Source organism: Macaca nemestrina, chromosome 6 (genome assembly GCF_043159975.1).
Source record: "Macaca nemestrina isolate mMacNem1 chromosome 6, mMacNem.hap1, whole genome shotgun sequence".
NCBI classification, from domain to species: Eukaryota; Metazoa; Chordata; class Mammalia; order Primates; family Cercopithecidae; genus Macaca; species Macaca nemestrina.
The window spans coordinates 20,110,025-20,123,990 of NC_092130.1; the positions used below are offsets into that span (position 1 = coordinate 20,110,025).

General features: G+C 47.2%; 1 protein-coding gene across 12 annotated transcripts in view; it reads left to right on the top strand.

The window, feature by feature from the left end:
• LOC105482332 (cyclin J like) overlaps nucleotides 1–13,966 on the top strand; it is an 87,361-nt gene that overhangs the window by 42,233 nt on the left and 31,162 nt on the right. Inside the window, exons 2-3 of one of the 12 annotated variants that reach the window (XM_011742359.3) lie at nucleotides 1,777–2,012; nucleotides 8,202–8,293. The exons of 9 other annotated variants lie outside the window; for them this stretch is intronic. The gene's annotated coding sequence lies outside the window, so the exon portion shown is untranslated. The remainder of the gene's footprint in view (nucleotides 1–1,776; nucleotides 2,013–8,201; nucleotides 8,294–13,966) is intronic. 2 more of the 12 variants (XM_011742360.3, XM_011742361.3) reach the window with 2 other exon arrangements.

Consider the following 13,966-nt stretch of genomic DNA (forward strand, 5'->3'; position numbering starts at 1 on the left):
TGAGAGTCAAGCATTAGTGGCCTGCAAGGGGTGGCCTGGTCAGTTGCGGGGAGGACTAGGAGATGCGCCAGAAACACTGACTTTGAGGATGTGGGTCTTCCTAGATGTTTGAACCTTATCCTGAGAACCCATGGAGGGCAATGAGAAGGGTGGGGTGGGGAGGGGAGGGCAAGCTCCCTGGAAATGCACCCTGGCCTCGGAGACTAGTTATTACAGTTATTGCAGCCGCCCCGAAGCGATGGCAGCTGAACTTAGGGGAGGAAGTGAGGAGACTTGACAGGTTTTAGACAATAGGGTCAAAAGGACCAGCGAACCAAAAGCGGGGAAGATTTCAAGTTTCTTGCTAGTTGGAACAAAGTAACTTTCCTTAGCTGAGCTTGTTCAACCTTTTTCATAGTAAACATTATTCTTGTTTCCCCTTCTGGAAACTGTCAATTGAGGGACTCCCACTGCCCACTAAGTGAAGGGAATTGATGTTCACTGGGCACCTGCAGAGGGCCAGCAACTGTTAAATGCCTTGTGTGTGTTATCTGGTTTAATTACTAAAGTTGCTTCAGAAAGAAAAAGGATGAGCTAAATGTACTGACCAAGGCACTGGTGGTTCTTGAATATCTGTGCATGTTTATTCCTGCATTTAACACACTGTTTTTAGCAGCCAACTGCGTGCTACACACTGTGCTAACCACCACGTAAGGGATGAACAAAAGTTGTGTACACAATTGGGGATGAACAAAAATTGTGTCATGGAGCTTATAGTTGAGCATCAGGCTCAAGTGGAGAACTCGTAAAGCATAGATAGATACTCAGCTCCATCCCCAGGAATTCTGATTTGGTGAGACAGGAAATAGAGGCTGTGTCAGGTCCCTAGGGCTGCTGTGACTATGTGCCACACACTTTGGGCTTTATTCTCTCACAGTTGTGGAGACCACAAGTCTGACATCAGGAGGTCAGCAGGCCACAGCTCCCTCTGAAGGCTCTAGGGGAAGATCCTTCCTTGCTCTTCTAGCATTTGGCGGCAGCTGGCATTTTATCTGTGGTCTTCCTTGGCTTGTAGCCACATCATTCCAGTTTCCGCCTCCATCTTCACAAGGCCTTATCCTCCTTGTCTGTCTTCACCTCGTCTTCCCTCTGTGTGTCTCTGTCTCTGTTTGCTCTTCCTATAAGAACATAAGACACTGGATTAGCACCCATCCTGATCTAATATGACCTCGTTTTAACTTGATTGCATCTGTAAGGACTCTTATTTATTTATTTATTTGAGACAGATCGCTCTGTGGCCAAGCTGGAGTGCGGTGGCACGATCTCGGCTCACTGCAACCTCCGCCTCCCGAGTTCAAGAGATCTCCTGCCTCAGCCTCCTGAGTAGCTGGGACTACAGGCGCGCACCATCACGCCCAGCTAATTTTTGCATTTTTAGTAGAGACAGGGTTTCACCGTGTTGGCCAGGATGTTCTCTATCTCTTGACCTTGTGAACCGCCCTCCTCAGCCTCCCAAAGTGCTGGGATTACAGGTGTGAGCCACTGCACCAGGCCGACTATTTTCAAATAAGGTCATATTCTGAGGTTTCGAGTAGACAAGAGTTGTCAGGGAAACACTATTCATCCCAATACAGGGGGAACCCCCTTTTTAAATAGGTCCCCAGGGCATTTGAATGCATGTGGTCAACTGGCAACCCGTTTGAGAAACCTTGGATAGTAGATGGGTAGGGAAGTAAAGTCTCAGTGAGGGGGTAGTGGTGCAGTCACCCTACTGTCCCGTTTTGGGCTTCTCATTAGGGTCGAAGCTCCCAGGAGAATCCACAAAAGGAATCTGGAAATCGGGGACAGGAGCTGGAGGTGTGGAGGGAAGAGCTTTGGAGCCACTCCACAGAGTGATCCAGGAGGAAAGCGGAGAGATCCAAGAATTGGACCTGTGACAGAGAACCAGCATGGAGGGGCACGTCGGGACCTCTTTCCCCGGATAACAGAGGGCGTGGGAGGATGAGGGGCACCCCGGTCCTCCGCTCCAGAAGGTATGGGGGATGCGGTCCTGTAGGAAACCGGCAGAAGTAAAGAATTCAGTTGGGGGGTGTGGTGTCTTTTAAAAAGGCCATGAATGTTGTCTGTGGGGGTGTTTGGAGGCCCCAGAGCCATGGATTGGATGGGGGGTCAGGTCTGTGGGGGTGTTTGGAGGCCCCAGAGCCATGGGTTGGATGGGGGGGCGCCAGTGAGGGTTGCGCAGGCATGTGTGTGGTCACTGTGGATGCCCTAGCAGCTGTGGCCGGGCCCGGTACAGAGTATGCCTGGAAGGGCAGTGGCTCTGGCTCCCGGGAATGAGGAGGTGTGCTTGGAGCTGGCCCGCCTGCCATCTGCCCAGGAGTAGTACAGACGCCGGCTGCGGATGTGGTGCCTGGGTTACCTTTCACTCTGCTGGAAGGAAGCTACAGGCTGGACTTCAGCAGGAGGGGACGTTACAGGCATTATTGGCCTCATGTGACATGGGCCAACCTCTCAAGAATGTTGAAATAGTGTTCCCACAGAGATGTTGATGCTTTACGGAAAATGCCTCCTTGAGTCTTATGAAGCAATCGGGGCAGAGAGAGGAAGGAGGGTGAGCCTCCCACCTTGCTGGGCCTCTCAGGTCATGCTATGTACTGAGGCCTCTGAAGAGCCAGCCTTTCTCCCCCTTTCTTTGCCCCTTTACATTTGCAAGTCTCCACTTCCTGTTGGTCACCTTGGTTACACATGGTGTTTCTTCACCTCTCTGCAGCTCTTTGTTCTTAGACAAGACCCCGCTAGCTGTTGTCCCAGCCCAAGACCTGGAAGCCCGGGCTCTTGTTGGCAGCAGTAGGGATAGACGTGGTAGGGAGATTGGAGGAGGAGAGCAGAGTGGTTTCTTTTGGGTGGCTGATGTTTGAGAGCAGCTCAGCCGTACTTTACTGCACCTTGAGCTGTTTACGAAGTGGTTGTCACCCTCCAAGTAGTGTCATACCCCAAGCCCTGGCCAGCTCCTCTGATGTCCAAGCCCAGGATTTACCACTCACCTGCAGTGTGGCCTTGGCAGTTATACTTCTGTGCCTCAGTTTCCTGGCTACTAGGGCTAGTGCTGGTTCCACCTCGGAGGGTGGGTGTTGGGACATAGCAAATGCACACAGCATTTAGGTTCTAGTTTTAAGGGAGAAGATAGTCCCATGAGAGAGAGAAAAGTGGGCATGCGTGCCCACAGAGAAACAGGACTGGACGTGCTTATGCCGACATGTGTACGTACTCCCGGTGTTTTCCTGCTGGTGGAATTGCTAGAGACTTTAATTTTCTTTGTGCTCCTCTGTATTTTCTAAAATTCCTATAGTGATTAAGTATTATTGGTTAAATAAAACATTATTATTATTATTGTTTTCTGAGATGGAGTCTCAGTCTGTCACCCAGGCTGGAATGTAGCTCACTCTAACCTCCACCTCCCAGGTTCAAGCAATTCTCTTATTTCAGCCTCCGGAGTAGCTGAGGCTGAGATCGCAGGCGTGCACCACCATGCCCGGCTAATTTTTTTGTATTTGTAGTAGAGACAGGGTTTCACTCCTGGCCTCAAGTGATCCTCCCACCTCAATCTCCCAAAGTGCTGGAATTATAAGCATGAGCCACCATGCTTGGCCTCAAGTTATATATTTTTAATGTATATCTATCTGTATATGTAGATATATCTATACATCTCAAAAGGCTCTATAAAACTATTCATCATAATGAGCAATTCCAAATACTCATGAAGACTTGCGGGAAGGTATGAGAAGCTGGAGGAGCTCAATTTCAGGGGAAAGAGAAGACTGTGTCCTTCCTGCCCTAGGATGGGACGTGCCTCGGTCTACCAAGTAGCAACAGAGGGTTTCCAAGGCGGAAGCAGTTTAGCGTTTTTGTTTTGTTTTGTTTTGTTTTGTTTTGTAAAGAGACAGGGGTCTTACTGTGATGCCCGGGCTTGAGTGCAGCGACTCTTCAGAGGTGTGATCCCAGTAGTGATCAGCATGGGAGTTTGACCTGCTCCATTTCCAAGTTGGGCCAGTTCACCCCTCCTTAAACAACCTGCTGGTTCCCCACCCCTGGGAAGTCACTATATTATATACATAATATATAAGAGATGGGCGCCTGGACCTCCCAAGGCAGGACACCCGGCACTTGGCTGCCTGGGGCTTCTGTGAGCTGGCATGTGCTTTTTGTAAGCCTCTCCTAGGCTCCTGATGCCATGGCCATGTGGACGTTCTTACCGGAGCATTTCTGCAGGTGAAAGATGTGGTTCTTCATCTCAGCAAGCTTTTCAGTAAATGTCTAGGCTTAGAATCATCAGATGATTAGGCATCACGCCAGGGATTTTTGCGAGTCTCGTCTCGTGGATGCAGCGGAGTTTCGTTTTCTCCAGCATACCAGTGCCCCGCAGCCAGTACCCTCAAGCACCTTTTCCCGGAGTCAGCTTTCTGGGATATTGTTACTCTGCCCCTCAAGAAGGAGGAGGGCAGGAGGAATGTCCTGTGGATAAATTCAACCTAGAGTTTTCCAAAGTTATATTAGTTTTTTTGCCGAACAAATGTTTCAGGACCTCTACTGGGCTATAGGCTTCCTTTAGGGAGCAATGTAGTATGCAATGGTTCGCCAAACTGTGGCCCACAGAACCCTTTTGCTCAGGGAGCATAACTTGGAACTGGTGTGCCACAGAACACACATTGGGAAACATTGCCTTTGCAAAATGACTGCTAGATGCATAGTTTCTAATTTTTGAAGCTTCCACTTCTCCATAAACACTGACCTGCTTCCTCCGTGGAAACCCACTGTTGGTTTTGGGTGGACTGAGGCACATGTCACCCCAAAGCAAGGACAGAGCTTTCTCTTTCTGCTGGAATCCAACTCCCTCAGTTTCTTTCTTTCTTTTTTTTGTAAAGACGGGGTGTTTCCGTGTTGCCCAGGCTGGTCTCCTCAAGCGATCCTCCTGTCTCAGCCTCCCAGAGTGTTGCCATTACTGGTGTGAGTCACCGCACCCAGCCCCCGCCCCGTTTCTTGTGCCTCCTCACTGGTCTTCATGAGTACTGGGAATTGCTCATTATGATAAATAGGTTTATACAACCTAAGACCAGGAACAAATAATTTTTTTTCTTACCTGTTCAAGTATTTGCCATTCCTGAAATCTGGAGGTTTTGGTAATTATCAAGTGTTTCTTTTGTATCAGGTATTGGGGTCACAGAGCTGGACAAGACAAGCCCAGTCCCTGCCCTCATGGTGGTTATAGTCTAGCAGGCAGGAGGACAGTAAGAGCGAATGAATGAGTAGATAAAAAGTCCTCAGTGCTTGGGGAGCATCTCACAGAAGCATGAGCCTGAAACACCTTTTTCAGAAGTGACTTTTAGGCCAGGCACGGTAGCTCACGTCTATAATCTCAGCACTTTGGGAGGCCAAGGCGGGCGGATCAGTTGAGGTCAGGAGTTCGAGACCAGCCTGGCCAACATGGTGAAAACCCCGTCTCTACTGAAAATTACAAAAATTAGCTGGGTGTGGTGGTGGGCACCTGTAATCCCAGCTACTTGGGAAGCTGAGGCAGGAGAATCGCTTGAACCCGGGAGGTGGAGGTTGCAGTGAACTGAGATCGTGCCACTGTACTCCAGCCTGGGCAACAGAGCAAGACTCTTGTCTCAAAAAAAAAAAAAAGTGACTTTTAAGCTGAGATCTGAAGGAAGAGTAGATTAATAATGAGAAGTAAAACCTCAAGGCAATTAGAAGAAAATAATGCAGTGCAGGACACTAAAGGTTAAACAGAGGACTTCATTTCCTCCCCTAATAGAAGAAACCAGGGGTGCTTGGCGGAACTTTCATAGTACATGTCACCTTCTAACCCCTCTGAGGTTAGCCTCAAAATGCCTTCAAAGTCTGCATATGAAGAGCATGTGCTGAATTTTCTCCTCCCCCTCCCCTCCCCGGCTATGCAGCAGTGAGAGGTGTGGGTCTCTTGGGGGCAGTCTCTGCCCTGCACATCTGGCTGTGGGCCCAGGGTCTTGAGTGACTGCATTTCACCTGGCCTCACCTGCACTCTTGGGCACTTCTAAGCCTAGCACAGGTACGGGAAGTGTTTGCCACTCTGCCAAGGTCAGCACCTGGGGACAGGGGTTAGGAAGAGCAGCCGAGGACCAGACACTTGCCTGGAATCTTCAGAGACCTGTCCAGGCAGCCCTGCTGCCTCTCTGTCTCTCTTGTGTAGCTCAGTTTGGGGTTTTAGATGGGCTGCGATTCATGAGTCCTTAGCCTTTCCCAGGGCACTTTCCCTCTCAGATAATCCTCTTTCTGCTTGAGAACCCCCAGGCAAAACTCTTGGGCAGCAAGGAGAGTGGTTTCTAAAGGGGCAGCTACTCTTCTTCCCCCAGAATGGCTCCTCTGGTCTCAGAAATGCTGGCTCACATGTCACATTGGGGCTTCCCACTTGCGGGGGGCAGTGACCCCCACCATGGGTTACCCTAAAGAGGGAAGCCAGGGTGGATAAGGGAGCCCCGAGGGGAAGGGAGGGCATAGAGGGCCACAGGCAGAGGGAAAATTCCTCAAAACACTCTCCATTTATTCAGACATCCATTCACTCAGCCAACCGCTACGCATTAGCCCTTACTCTGTGCCAGGGACCAAGGGTATGGCCAAGGGCAGGAGAGAAAAGCAGCTCCCTCCCTCACGGAGACCCCCTTCTGTGGGGGGCAGGGGACAGTTCCTAAACACACTTCAATGTGCTGTGACTGTTGGCGGTGGGAAGTCCACAGGAGGCTGCTGGGTAGGAGGGAGGTCAGAGATGGCCTCTGAGGAATGGTCTGAACAGGGACCCTAAGGAAGAGAAACAGCCTGCATGCCCCAAATCTGGATTTGATGACGTCATGGCACAACCTTACAGTGAAAAACTAGGCAGCCATTGCAAACATTGTTCCCCATGCTCTCTGAGTGGGGAGTGGGGAGCAGTTGTAGATTGCTATGGCATTTTATGTGAGTTTGCACAAAGAACTATCTGAAGAATCCAGGTAGAACCTAGTAGTACTTCTCTCTGAATCCTTCTAAGTGAGGGATTATGAATGATGTTGGTTATTCTTTTTAAGATTCATCAGTGAACATGTAATTCATAATTAGTAAAAATAAAAAGAAAGGAAGAAAATGGCAAATTCCTCTGAAAGGGGCTTTGCATTGTAGGGAGATGAAGTGGGACACTTACTGGGCGTGGGGAGTTACTATGACAGGGCTGATTTTGTTAAAGGGATCATGTGGGGTTGCTAGGAAATCCTTGGGGATAAATTTTGAGCTGGGCCTTCATACAGTGGATGTCTAGTCTTTTTGTTTGTTTCCAAACTGAACACATAGTAACTGAAGTAATAAAGTGGTTATGCATTGAGCATTTTTGAAAAATTCAGGCTTTTGAAAAGCATGATCGTGAAAATCATGCAAGATCTCAGTGCCCACCCCAATCTCCCCTCTGTAGCTGCTGTAATATTTTGATGTTATCTCTTTCTTAGTTTTTGCTAGCCCATAGCTATTATGTTAAATAATGATAATAATAAAGGACTGTGATGACAAAAGCAGGGGTTTTTGTAAGGTGGAATTCTTTTTCCCGGAACTCCACCACGGCCATCTGTCCGTGCCTCCACCTGTTCGTCTCTAGCTACTCCTGCGGCAGATGGGCTTCCGGGAGTCAGGTGATCAAGGGCCAACAGCTGGGGAGGGAAAGTGATCAGGACGCCTCTGCCCTTCCCTCCCCTCCCACCTCAGCCCCCTTCTTCTCCAGCCTCCCCCAGCCTTTCTGCTGCCCACACTCACGCCGCCTGTGGCCCTGCCAGGCATGCTGAGGGGAAGGTCACCGTGCCTGGCCGGGTTCCTGCCCGCCCAGCGCCTGCCTGATTGCTGAGTGCCTGCCAAGCGCCCGCCTAATCTGGGGAGAGCTTTAGAAGCCGCCCTAGGGCAGGCTGCTCTTTTGTTTCTGGAATCCAGGCCACTCAGCAGAGGGGCTGGCTTCCTGCAGTGCGCTGCTGCGGCCTTCAAGTGGACTTAGGTCAAGAGTGCCTGGGGAGGAATGCAGTCCCTTAGAGCAAAGCCCTTGTAATGAATGCCTTCCCCGCACCCTGTAATTGGGTTAGCGAAGTGATCAGTTGGATTCTCAAACTAAACAGGATAGGCATGCTGCAGTCCTATGTTGTTATTTCTATGCCAAAGAATCTCCCTTTTCCCAGTGAGGAGAACAAGCTGAGGCTCAGAGCTGCTAATTCTGCTTGGTTTGGGGGCTCTGCAGAGGACACACTGATGGAGGCGCCTCAGCTCTAAGGTAGGAAGCCTCGTTACACATTTCTCAAAGCAGGTTTCTTTGAAAGCCCAAAGAGCCTTTGACAGAGGTAGATCAATTCAACTTCTCTGAGACTTGATTCCCCAGCTTGAGGGAAGAGAAAGGGCCACTAGGCTTGCTGTTATCGCCAAGTACTCTACATTTACGACAGCGTGACCCCCATTTCTCAGATAAGGACACTGAGGGTCAGTTCACATGCCCAAGGTTAAGTCAATAGTGGAATTAGATTCCGACCCAGAACTGCCTGACCTCACACTCTGTAGGTATCAAGCTAATCCCCGGTATGTGGGGGCGGGAGGTGAGGTGGTTGGTACAGGGAGTGACTCTATTTATTCTTTTTTATTCAACACATATTTATTGAATGTCTGCATCTGTGCCAGCTACATAAATAAGTAAATTTTTGACCACAAAAAAGAGACTACTAAGAGAGTAAGGGGAACCTGATTTGGAATGATGGAGAGGTCAGAGAAGCCTTAGGAAGTGACATTTAAATCAGTATTTGAGGGAAAAACAGACATGGGGAGAAAGAGCATCCCAGGGAGCCAGTGTTCTAACTTCAAAATCCTGCCCTCTTGAGACCAGCCCCTTCCAGCACGCTGTACCTACTAACCCCTTCTTGACATGTATTGCTGTGCATTCCAGTGGTCCATAACTTTTCCTGTTTTTTTCTTTGCCTTTTTTTTTTTAAGACAGAGTCTCACCCTGTCACCCAGGCTGGAGTGCAGTGGTACAGTATTGGCTCACTGCAACCTCTGCTTCCCAGGTTCAAGTGATTCTCGTGCCTCAGCCTCCCGTATAACTGGGACCACAGGTGTGTACTGCCACGCCTAGCTAATTTTTGTATTTTTAGTAGAGACGGGGTTTTGCCATGATGGCCAGGCTGGTCTTGAACTCCTGGCCTCAAGCGATCCGCCCACCTTGGCCTCCCGCAGTGCTTGGATTACAGGCATGAGCCACCGCACCTGGTCCATAACTTTTTCTTTTATGCACCAATGTCTTTCTTCGAGAATCTGCTCAAGGCGAAGGACCCTTTTTCCAGGAGCATGTACAGGAAAGACGTTCTTTGTGTTGCCTTGAGCTCTCTTGTCTCACTTGGCTCAAGGGAAAATCTAGAAGGCTTTGCGCTTGGCCAGTTGCGTGGGAAGGGAGGTCAAGACGTTGCCTATCTGACTTGTGTTTTGGGGCTTTGGACTGCACTGATGAAGGCAGCGTGGCCTGGCCAAAGGTCACTTGGCTAAGGCTAATTTCCGGCAGCTGCAGCCCACCAGACACAAGGATCTGTGACTGTGGCTGCTTCTTGTCATGACCCTGAACTTAGAGCCCTGTGTTTAGAGGAAATACCCACGTAGCCTGCAATCTGGTGGGAGCTGCTGGAAGGTGGGAACACTGTTGAGGGGAGCTGCAGCCCCACACTGGCTGCTGCTACCAGCTGTCTGGCCTTACCCTAGGAAGAAGCTGGCCAAAAGATCTCTATGCAAGGCTGCTCAGACCAGGCCAGTGCCCTGCTCTAATCCCTTCAGTTTCTGTTGCCCTCAGAGTAGGGCAAGGCAGTTTTCTTAATAGGGCATGAAAGCTGGGCCACTGCCCACGTTTCCAGCCTGTGTCCAGGCACACCCTGCCTGGCTGACTGTTCCCCAGATGGGATACTTGTGTGGCTTTGCAGGTGTTGTTTCTGCTAATGAGATGCTTACCTTTCCTGCATCTTCAACAGGTAAATTGTACAACTTGGCTCAATGTGTCTTCTTTGAAGTTCCCACAGACTTGCTACTCTATAGAGCTGGTCACGACTTGCCTCTGTAGGCCAGGACCTTCTGTATCTACCACTGCAGTTCTTTCCTTGCTTTCTTTACTGCCTCTCCCTCCCTACCCCTTCTTTCCTTCAACAACTAGTTATTAGGCACTTAACGCTGTTCTCATCACACTGGGGTGCTGAAGTAACAGTGATGTGCAAAGGAGACCCAGACCTGCCCTCAAGGAGTTTGAACTCCATAGTGGCCGCATAAATTCATCAAACCTTGAAGATGAAGAATACACAAACGCATCAGGTCTTTTCCTTAAAGAAATTAAGCTGGGGCTAAAAGAGCTCCCCATGACTTATTTATTTATTTATTTATTTATTTATTTATTGACGGAGTCTTGCTCTGTCACCCAAGCTGGAGTGCAGTGGCATGATCTCAGCTCACTGCAACCCCCACCCTACTAGGTTCAAGTGATTCTCTTCCCTCAGCCTTCTGGGTAGCTGGGATTACAGACACACGCCACCACACCCAGCTAATTTTTATATTTTTAGTAGAGACGGGAGTTTCCCATGTTGCCCAGGCTGGTCTTGAACTCCTGACCTCGGGTGATCCAACTGCTTCAGCCTCCCAAAGTGCTGGGATTACAGGTGTGAGCCACAGCACCCAGCCAAGCTCCATGACTTAACAACAACAACAAAAAAAATTATCTGTTAAACCCAAGCAATTAAAAAAAAAAAAAGTTGAAAAAAGGGATACTTTGAAAGTCTTCTAATTCAGATCTGTTGCTAGTTAGATAAAGCCCAGGGACTCAGGGACTTTTTGAAACTCAATTTCTTCATTAAACATAAGGGAGAAGAAATAATTTATTCAGGCTTTGAGAGCCTTCCATGAGCAAAGCTCTAGGGCAGCGAAAATAGCTGAGTCCTGGCCTCTGAGCTCTCTGGAGGATCAGGCCAGAGGAGAAGTAATCAGTGTGAAATCTAAGCCCAGCCTCACTTTCAGGACACAGGCCTCCCTCCCCCCCAGAGACGATGGGGCCTCCCAGAGCATCTGAGGCTTTCCTTTGCAGTATTAGTTCATCACAGTTTGGAATTCTGCAACTGTCTTGTTGCTGGATTGCCACCTCTCTCCCTTGTTGGACCATGGACTCCATGACTGTGGGTGATACGTCTGGCTTGTTTTTTTTTTTATAGCAGCTTTATTGAGATATAATAATTCACATATCATAAAAATCACTTTTTTTTCTTTTTTTTTTTTTGAGACAGGGTCTGGCTCCTTCGTCCAGGCTGGAGTGCAGTGACATAATCTCAGGTCACTGCAACCTCCTCTTCCTATGCTCAAATGATCCTCACACCTCAGCCTCCCAAGTAGCTGGTACTACAGGCACGCACCACCACACAGGCTAATTTTTTAATTTTTTGTAGAAATGGGGTTTTGCCATGTTGCCCAGGCTAGTCTCAAACTCCTGAACTCAAGCGATCCACCCGCCTCAGCCTCCCAAAGTGCTGGGATTATAGGTGTGAGCCACTACACCTAGCCAAAATTTAGTTTTTTTAATGTGCAATTAAGCAACCTAAATGTCCATCAACAGATAAATGGATAAAGAAAATGTGGTACATTCACACAGTGGGGTACTATTCAACCATAAAAAAAGAGTGAGATCCTGTCATTTGCAACATGGATGGAACTGGAGATCATTATATTAAGTGAAATAACTAGGCACAGAAAGACGAACTTCACATGTTCTCACTTATTTGTGGAATCTAAAAATCAAAACAATTGAACTCATGGACATAGAGAATAGAAGGATGGTTACCACAGGCTGGGAATGGTAGTGGGGGTTGTGGGGGAGGTGGGGATGGTTAATGGGTACAAAAAAAAAAAATAGAAGAAATAAGACATACTATTTTATTGCACAACGGGGTGACTATAGTCAATAATATCTTAATTGTACATTTCAAAATAACTAAAAGAGTGTGATTAGATTATTTGTAACACAAAGGATAAATGCTTGCGGGGATGGATACCCCATTCTCCATGATGTGATTACTTCACATTGCATGCCTGTATCAAAACGTCTCCTATATCCCACAAATCTATGCACCTACTATGTACCCACAACATTAAAAATTTAAAAAATTAAAATGTGCAGTTTAGTTGTTTGTGTATTCACAGAGCTGTACAACCATCACCATTGTCTAATGACAGAAGAACTTTATAACTCCAAAAAGAAACCCCATATACCTATTAGCAGTTATTTCCCATTAACTGTTACTCCTAACCTCTGGCAACCACTAATCTACTTTCTGTTTGTATGGATTTGCCTATTCTGGACATTTCATATAAACGGAATTATATAATATGTGGCCTTTTACGACTGGCTTTTTTCACTTAACATAATGTTTTCCAGATTCATCCCTGTTGTAACGTGTAATATTCTATTATATGGATACATTACATTTCGTTTATCCATTCATCAGTTGATAAGCGTTTGCGTTGTTTCTACTTGGGAACTGTTGGGAATGATGCTGCTGTGAGTATTTATATACAAGTCTTTGTGTGGCTGTATGTTTTCATTTCTCTTAGGTATAATATACCAAGGACTGGAATGGCTGGGTCATGTGAGAACCCTACGTTTAACATTTTAAGGAGTTTCCAGACTGTTTCCCACAGTGGCTGTACCATTTTACTTACCCACCAGCAGTATATGAGGGTTCCCATTTGCCCCTATCCAGCACTTGTATATACATTTCAGTTTTGTATTGATTTTTTTTTACAACAACCTTTCTAATGAGTGTGAGGTGGTATCTTACCGAGGTTTTAATTTGCATTTCCCTAATGATTAGTAATGTTGGGCACCTTTTCATGTGTGTGTTGGTCATTTTTACACTTTCTTTGGAGAACTGCCTGGTCAGTTCATTGCCCATTTTTAAATTGGGTTGTTTTGCCTTTTTATCGTTGAACTGTAAGAGTTCTTTATATGTTCTGGATACAGTCTTTTATTAACAAGTGATTTTCAAATATTTTCCTCCATTTTGCAGATTGTCTTTTTACTTTCTGGATGGTGTCTTTGGAAGCACAAACACTTTAAGTTTTGAAATTCAACTTCTGTATTTTTCCCTTGATTGCATCTTGTTTTAGTGTCATATCTAAGAAACCATTGCCTAATCTAAGGCCATAAAGATTTCCTCCTGTTTTATTCTGAGAGTTTTATCGTTGTAAGTCTTACATTTAGGTCTGTATCTATCTTATTCCAGATTGTATCCCCAGTGCCTAGATAACGCCCAGTGTAGAGAACGTACATTTCACTTACTGAGTGAAATGAATGAATGAATAGCTCTTGAAGGAATGAATGATTGAGCAGATATCCCTTTCTAGTCCTGGATCTGCTGCTAGTTGAGTAAGCCACAGGGTTAAGAGAGAGGTATTCTATAGAAGAGAAGCACCAATTTGTTTCAATCTCATCCCCTTGTGAGCCTGCCACAAGTGAGTTTTCACATTCCTTTTCTGCCAACTTATTTCCTGTTTTCCTTCTATGTCACTTCTTTTTAGTTTCCTTCTTTGGCAAAATGTTGCAAAGACATTTCCTAAACAAGTAGTGTCTAGGCTGGGCGTGATGGCTCAGGCCTATAATCCCAGCGCTTTAGGAGGCCAAGGTGGGAGGGATCACTTGAGGCCAGGAGTTTGAGACCATCACAGGCAACACAATGAGACCCCTGTCTCTACAAAAAATACAGAAACAATGAGCTGGGTGCAGTGGTGCATGCCTGTAGTCCTAGCTACTTGGGAGGCCACGGTGGGAGGACTGCTTGAGTCCAGAAGTTCAAGGCTTCTGTGAGCTGTGATTGCATCACTGTACTCCAGCCTGGGTAACAGGGGGAGACTCCTCTCTAACAAAACAAGAAAAAAAAAAAAA